This window comes from Gossypium raimondii, chromosome 13 (assembly GCF_025698545.1).
Source record: "Gossypium raimondii isolate GPD5lz chromosome 13, ASM2569854v1, whole genome shotgun sequence".
NCBI classification, from domain to species: Eukaryota; Viridiplantae; Streptophyta; class Magnoliopsida; order Malvales; family Malvaceae; genus Gossypium; species Gossypium raimondii.
The window spans coordinates 6457329-6465488 of record NC_068577.1 but is presented as its reverse complement, the minus strand read 5'-3'; the positions used below and the strand labels follow the sequence as shown (position 1 = coordinate 6465488).

The 8160-nt window shown below is 35.4% G+C and overlaps 1 non-coding gene across 1 annotated transcript; it reads left to right on the top strand.

The window, feature by feature from the left end:
• Positions 1-5543: 5543 nt before the first annotated feature.
• Positions 5544-5649, top strand: LOC128036430 (small nucleolar RNA R71). Its single transcript, XR_008193227.1, has one exon. It is a non-coding gene; the product is annotated as a small nucleolar RNA R71 (small nucleolar RNA).
• Positions 5650-8160: the final 2511 nt, after the last annotated feature.

Here is an 8160-nt window from a genome sequence, read left to right as displayed (position 1 = left end):
GAGGGAGTTAATTCTAACCTAAATACAAAAAGATCTAATCAGTACTTTAGATAGATTATATTACGATGAAATATAAAAAAAGGATTTTGGTATTTTTTAATAATAATAGTAAAATAAAATAAATAAATAAATAACAAGAAATCAAATAGTATAATTTGTCAAATTTGAGCATGAGTGATTAGCTCGTTTTGGTAATCATACCCAATTGCTGCTTCAGGTTTTCTTGTTCAATCAACTAGTCGATACCCCACTAGGATCTTCTGATCTTCCACTAGAGTAACGAGTCGAGAAGAACTACTTATCTTTTGACCTCACAGTCCAGACCGGTTTGGGGTTAAGGTGTGTTAGATAGGCTATACCAAATTTGGGTTAATTCCCCACCTTAATGACTTCTTAGGATCGTCAAGCCTTAGTTCTTCCTTACTCAAATAGCTAATTCGCTAAGAGAACCCTACAAAACAGTTAATTAATCATACCGCCACTTGCTAATCCCCCATAGTAGGCTTAGTTCCTCATGGATCGCATAAACAATATAGGCTTGATATATAGAATAGACATGAACAACAATTTCAATAATATAAATTTTAGAAGAAACTTGATTTGCATTGAATAGAATGTCAAATCTTTACAGAGTTTGATCAAGTTCTCAAATCTGATCTCTTTCGAAAAAGCAAAGAAAAAAATTGAAATAAACCTAAAGCCTAAGAAAATAGAAAGACTAAAGACTAAAACTAGGAAGAAAATTATTAAATATGAAAACTTGTCCATAACATGTGTTAAATAAGCCTATTTATAGACTTAGAGTGGTCACTAAACCTAGGTCAGTTGTGTTCTCGTGCTTAATGTTTGGTTTTGTTGACCAAAATACCCCTACCTTGTAATTATTCCCGTACATAGGTGATGTCGCGACACACCAGGTCCCGTGTTGCGACATCGAAGGTAGTATGTTTTATTTTCAGGGTATCTTCAAGGGTATGTCCCAACACCCTCAAGCTGTGTCGCAACACCGAAGGTAGTCTTAATATTCTTCTATTCTACTCCCTATGATGCGACATCCAACTCTCTATGTTGCAACACAACAATCAGTATCGAGTTAACATACCTTCTAATAGTCTCTTGTGTACTCACAAAGCATATTTTCTCACCCTAAGGCCTCATTGAACCCTAAGGTTAATAGAAGACTCAAATTATACATTTTATTGAGTGTAAATATATTTATGAAAACTTAACTAAAACTTAACCAAAGTGCTTGTATTCAAGCTCTTAAAGTGCGAAAACTAATTCAATTTGCTATACTGAATTACAACAGATTAGTAATAAACTTGTTTTAATGCACTCACATGTGGTCGGATATGTGATGGCTCAATGAGCATAGTTGTGGAACTTAAAGTGTAAATAAATGTGAATTCGATAAGCATGCATTGTGTACAAATTTGTGATATGAATTGATGACTATAAACATATATTATGTGCATTAAAACAATTATGTCTGTTTGCGGATATTATGGCCTTGTGATCTCTTGAAAGCTTTGGATATAGTTGGCATGCCATAGGATTTTAACTACTCACCCTTGTGTTTTGTGATTTGGGCATTGAGGTCCCGAGATAGATTGGAGGGGTAAGCGAATGTCAAGTTAAGCTCCGTTCATCGGTATATGTTGGTGTGTTGGAGAGTGTTTAGCTTTATGCTACACTTATGGGATATGTTAGACTCTTTGAGTCATTTGTGTAATGGAGAGCCATGTATCCAATGTGTGGTGACAAAATCCACTTTTATGTTTCATGTTTCCAAGTTGCCAAATTATCATAAATTGATTAATATATGAAAATGTTGTGTGAAAATGCATATGAATATATAAGTTATACTTGTGAGTCATTAAAGCGTGATTATGTGGTTTTGTGTTGATGAATTATCATTAAATGAATTATATATATACGAGTTGAGTGTAATTGCATGTGAGGGTATATGCTATTTCTATGATTTAACGAAGCATGAATATGTTATTTTGACTTGATGAACATATGGTTATGAGTTAGTCATAGTATGCTTTTACTTAAAATGTGACATTGTGCATGCTTAGTGGTAGTTCCTAACATTCACTGAGCTTATTTAAGCTTACACTCCACATTAACATCTTGTAGATAAGTAGTTTTTCAATGTGAGTGGAGCGGCAAGGAAGTGATCCAAGTAAGGCAATAATTTTTTAGTTGGTGGGTTTATAAACTTTGGACTCTTTAGATAAAGGCAATGTGGGTTAAAGTTTTAGTTTTGATTATTAACAGTACTTTAATAATTCTATCTTGGTATTGGATTGACAAAATATGGATGTTGTTTTGGACTTCGTTTGTGACTAAACTAACGTTTGAGATTAAGGTTGATAATGCATATTAGATATTCTTATTTAAATGTATAGATGTGGCATGATAAATGTTTAAAGGATGTTAATAAGTTCGGTTAAATTAGACTATAATTGTATGTTGAGTAGAACATTGTTTTGAGCATGGATAACATTTTAACTTGTGAACTTTTGGTATTTTGGTTAAATGAATCGATACACGAGATACGAATACCAATACCTTGAAGTTGAGAAATTTTAAAAATTTGACAGAATCCAAATTTAGTATCGATACCCATATATGAGTATCGATATTCGTGATAAAAATATCGATACATGCTCGTTCAATATCGGTACTTACGTGGTTTTTCGAGATTTATTAAAAATAAACCTTAACTATTTCTATTGTTATTTAAAATTTTAAATTAGCCATGAACTTTTGTTTAAATGTTAATTTTAGTAGCCGTTACTCTTATTCAAAATCGTATATGCATGTGATTAAGTTCCATTGGTTGATGTAACATCTTGTAACTTAGATCCGATGACCGGACTGGCTGAGGGGTGTTACAAAAAGTCATAGAGATATAACATAATGCCATAGTACCTCGCTGTCTCAGGAGGCAAGATATTCATCTCCTTCCCTCGAGCTGAAAACTTTGTGCATAATTGGGAGGTAAATTGACTTGGTTAGGGTTGTGCAACACTTCTTCCATTGATGGTACTAGTTTAACCCGTGCGTTTCGCTCTTCAATGTGTCTAAGGATTTGAAACCTTGTTCTTGTAACAGGATTTTGCGTTAAGCTGCAAGAATATTATTTTAAATTTCCCTTTCCCTAAGGTAGGCGTGGTTATTGGCTACGAATTTGCTTTGGAAAGGTTACTATGCACGATTTTGAGGTTTTGAAACAAAGGAAAAAATAGAGTATTCACAGAATCTTGAAGAAAAATGGTCACAAACGTTAATTTGGGAGGCTATGACGGTTGAAGGGTGTAGTAGCTGGTAAGTGCAATACATAGAAGCCATCTAGGGCTTTACTTACCGTCCAAAATTGGTGAAAATCTTTGAAGACCATGTCGAATCAAGAATGGAAAGTTGCTAAAAATGGCTTGCATGTCATGCCACATAGGGTGCTTGACGCATCACAACCCTAGTTTTTCCCCTGTTTGTATTAAATTCAAGGGTGTATCGCACCATTGGCATGGTGTGGCACGAAACAATGATAGAATTCAGCATTCTGAGGCTCACATAGGTTGTGTCGCGACATGGGAATGTTATTTTACCACATGGCTTCAATTTGGACTCTTCAAGACTCGTAAAAGGTCCTCAATTGCCCATACATGCACTGTACTAATGTCTAGCTCCTCTATTGCTATCATAAACCCGTCTCCTTCTAACTCTAACATAAAATAAAAAGTATAATTCCTAAATCTAATCATTCGAAACAAATTAGTGTACAATATTTAAAAATTGATTCAGTTCGATGGTTAAAAATTATGTTGTGCTATTGAACTTGTCTGGTAAATCCTTGAACTTTACCATTGACTTCATTTGTCGGTCTCGCCTATCTTGGCTCTTCCAATTGCTCCTTATTCCACCGGAGTCTCGCCATTTATCTAGTTCTCTCGTCTTGTACGTACCTATACTTGTACAACTTGAAAAATGCCTTCAGTCGAGGCTAGTAGGGGTTAAATTGAATAAAGCATAACACTCATCCCTAGTTAATCCCTCACTTTGGGAATCGCAACCAGATTTGAACACTTCTATTTCGTCATCAATTTTTATGATTAAATCGTTTTGTTCTGTATCGATTGTCAACTTAGAAGTGGCCAGAAATGACCTACCCAACATAATGGGGATTTCTCGATCCTTCTCAAAGTTGAGGACTACAAAGTTGAAAGGAATTATGAATCCTCGTACCTTGACCAATGCATAACCAAAGATCTATCGGCTAATTGTAGCATTATTGAGGTGTTTTTTAACTCCTTGAGTTTAAGTTTCCAATAGGTTGATAGGGCCATCAAATTTATGCTGGCCCCTAAGTCACAAAGGGCTTTTCTAAAATATTGATCCCTTATCTCTATTGAGATTGTAAAGGTACCTGGATCTTTTAATTTCGGGGGTATCTTCTTTGTGATTAGCATGCTACATGAGGCATTAATGTCAATTTGTTCGCCCTTTTTCATTTTCCTATGTCGTTTCATGATTTCCTTTAAATATTTGACATATTTCAAAATTTTTTCTATGAGCTCTAATAGTGGAAAATTAACATTGAGGGATTTAAATAAATTAAGGAAATTTATAAAATTTACATCGTCCCTTTCTTTCTTTTCTTCTAATCTATTCTAGAATGGTACCTTTGTTGTGCTTGATTTTGACACTACCAAATCAGACACCGATTTGACTACTTCATCAATCGGTTCATGGTGCTTGGCTTCTTCCGTCTCATCCGTGGGCTGGTTGACATCTTTCAGAAGTTCCTCCTTTTCATGGATCGGTATGATTGGCAACTTTAATGCCTCATTTCCATCTCTTTGTGGGTTCTTCTCCATGTCACTAGGGAGACTTTGACCATTTTGTTTTTGGATCATTGTCTTCAATTAGCTCATTTGGTCACAAAGGCTACCTATTCGGGACTCGAGTCATCCACACGCAGCTTGGACTTGTCGATTGTCTATCTTTATAGTTTGCATCTCTCCCTCTAGTCAATCAAATCTTTGACCACATGCAGCATGGTCATTTCCCACGACTCTTTATTGCATTGGTAGAGGTTGATAATGAGGACTTTGTTAGGTTTGTGCTTGATTTTCACCTCATTGATTACCTCTCCATTAGAAGTCTAGATGATCCCTCCAATCGAGATTATAAGTATTTGAATAGGGAACGACCTCTATTAGTTACATAGCTCACCTCATCCGATTATTTTTTATAATGTGGCTTTACTCTTGTCAGCTTGACTGGCGTCTCCAAACAGTTAAGCTCATCTAAAATTTGTTCGAATTGATCATTGTTGTTTTCTTCACTCACTGCTTTCACCATTGGAGGCTTCGATTTGTACACAACTCTCTCACTGGGCCACATGTATGAATTCAGGACCATCTCGTTTGTATGTATAAAATGTGAGAGATTTTTTGGATGCTCCATCTAGGTTAAATCTATTATGTTCGTTAACACCGTCGTAGAATATTTGGATCTAGAGCCACGATTGCAATCGATGATGTGCGCACTTCCTTAGCATTATTTTAAAATGCTCTCACGCCTTGTATAGGGTCTCACTTTCGTATTGTTTGAAATTTGCGATTTCTCACCTCAACTGAATGGTTCGGCTAATAGTGAAATTTTTATGGAGAAATTTTTCCACTAAATCGTTCCACATGGTGATGGAACCCGGTTCTAGTGAATCTAACCAGTCGGCCATGTTATCACATAAAAAGAATGGGAACAACTGAAGTTGCACGGATCATCGGATACCCCGTTGTACTAGAAGGTGTTGTATAGTTGAAGAAATTGCTTTAAGTATTGATTTGGGTTTTCAACAATGTTTGCTTTGAACTACAGTATATTTTGGATAAGCTAGATCGTGGTCATCTTTAACTCAAAATTATTGGCATTAATCGCCAGACGTTCTATGCTTTCTCGCACCGCTTCTAGTGTAGGTAGGGCATATTCGCGCAATGTCTGCTGGGCCATTGGGACTTCTTCCCGATTATTTCCTTGTTGGTCTTGTGGCTCTTTGAATAATGGGTTTTCTTGAGGTAAATTAACTATAGCGGGTAGATCAGTATTCATCGCTGGGCGGTTGTGTCTAAGTAGTTGCTCCGGATCTGGATATGGTTCAATTGGAGTGCTGGAGCTTCAGGTCATAAACAACCTGAAAAGAAAATAAAAATAGAAATAAAAATAACAATTGTATCGATAGGTCCTAACTTTCCTACTCATCTTATTAATTGTAAAACAATATTTTCACGATTTATTGTCGAAATCTCCTGCCAACGGCGCCAACAACTTGACCACCTATAAACGAGTTATCCTTTATAATAAAATACAACACCAAAAATAACATAAGAATTTAGAACTGTGGTGTCCACAAGTGAGGGGTCAAATCGTATTATAGTTTGTCCAACGAAATACTTGGAAGTATTCCGTGGATCGTACCCAAGGGAGAATGGAATAAATTATGAAAATATTTTTACAATAACAAGTCTAAGTAGTAGTAATTAATTCCTATATTACGATGAACCATAAATAGATTAATAAGATAAAAAATAAATAACGAAAATAAATACATCAACATATTAAAACACACTACCTAAGACCCGTGCTGGCCTATTGGGTCATAACACTTATAAAACTTGTTAAAAAACACCAACATCAACATATTAATATAAAAAACATTAATGATTTCTGCAAAATTACATAAAAATAGTTTTTATTTTAATTCGATATAAGTCACAATTTTATTAATTATAACAGATTTAATCTAAACTTCTAAGCACTACACCAAAACAGGTTTTTAGCGGCGTTTTTTTAAGCCTTTAGCGGCGCTTTTTAGCGCCACTAAAAGTATTTATGGCGCTTCCTAAAGCGCCACTAAAATTGCATAATGACAACGCCACAAATATTTGCGGTATATTTTAAAAGCGCCGCTAAAGAACATGTTCTTTAGCGGCGCTTTTAATAAACGCCGCTAAAGAACATGTTCTTTAGCGGCGCATTTTACACAAACGCCGCTAAAGAACATGTTCTTTAGTGGCGCTTTCTACACAAACGCCGCTAAAGAACATGTTCTTTAGCGGCGCTTCTAACACAAACGCCACTTTTTGTTTGGTTGTTTTAGCGGCGCTTTTTTAAAAAACGCCACTAATTTTGGGGTTTTTTAAAAATACCAAATTTTTTTTCAACCCTCCTGTAGCAACAAATCAAAAGCAACTAAATCTATACCAGCCAATAGCAATAAATTTATATAATATTTCAAATTAAACGAATAATATAATATTAATATCAATATTCTATTATTTTCACAAAAATGTTAAAATGATAAAAATATTTATACAATACACTATGACGACAGAGGTTGGAGTCTTTGAAACATCTTCATCATACTCAAGTCGTTGTTGGAGTTCGTCGTACTTTCTGTTCTGCTCTGCTTCTCTCGCTGCAGCCTCTGCTTCTCTGGATGCCGCATCAGCTTTAAGTTGTCGCTGGAGTTCTTCATATTTCTTTTGAACCTCTGCTTCTCTCGCTGCTGCATCTGCTCTAAGTTGTAGCTGGAGTTCTTCATATTTCTTTTGAACCTCAAGCGTGGTCGCTTGCATCCGAGCCATCCGGTCTTTTAACCTCTGAACTTGACTTGAGCTCGACTCCCGAACGCATGTATTGTCTGCGAGTGGATCCAAAATATTGGGTTGGGCTAACAAAGATCCTTGAAATCGAACCCGCCATACCTTTCGGGACCTATAACTTCAAGAATAATCCGGTTATCAATGTCTTCAAGATGAACAGAACTATCACTAGAAGCAATCGCCAGTACTCGCCTTTTTATTATTTAGTTTCTCCTAATAAATAAATCACATATTTAGGAACACAATATATATTAAAAAAACAAATGCAACACAAGTTAACAATAGTAGCATTACAAGCAATGAATTAAACTATTAGAAAATCGTATTAAGTAAACGTACAATTATTTCTCGACTTGAGAGTCATAGGAGATCCATCTTTCTTCTTATGTGTAATCTCAAAAGTTGAAGGCGTCCAACTTTTGACCGGACGACTGTTCCTACAATATAGTAGTAAAAATATTATTTAATGGAAAGTAACACATAT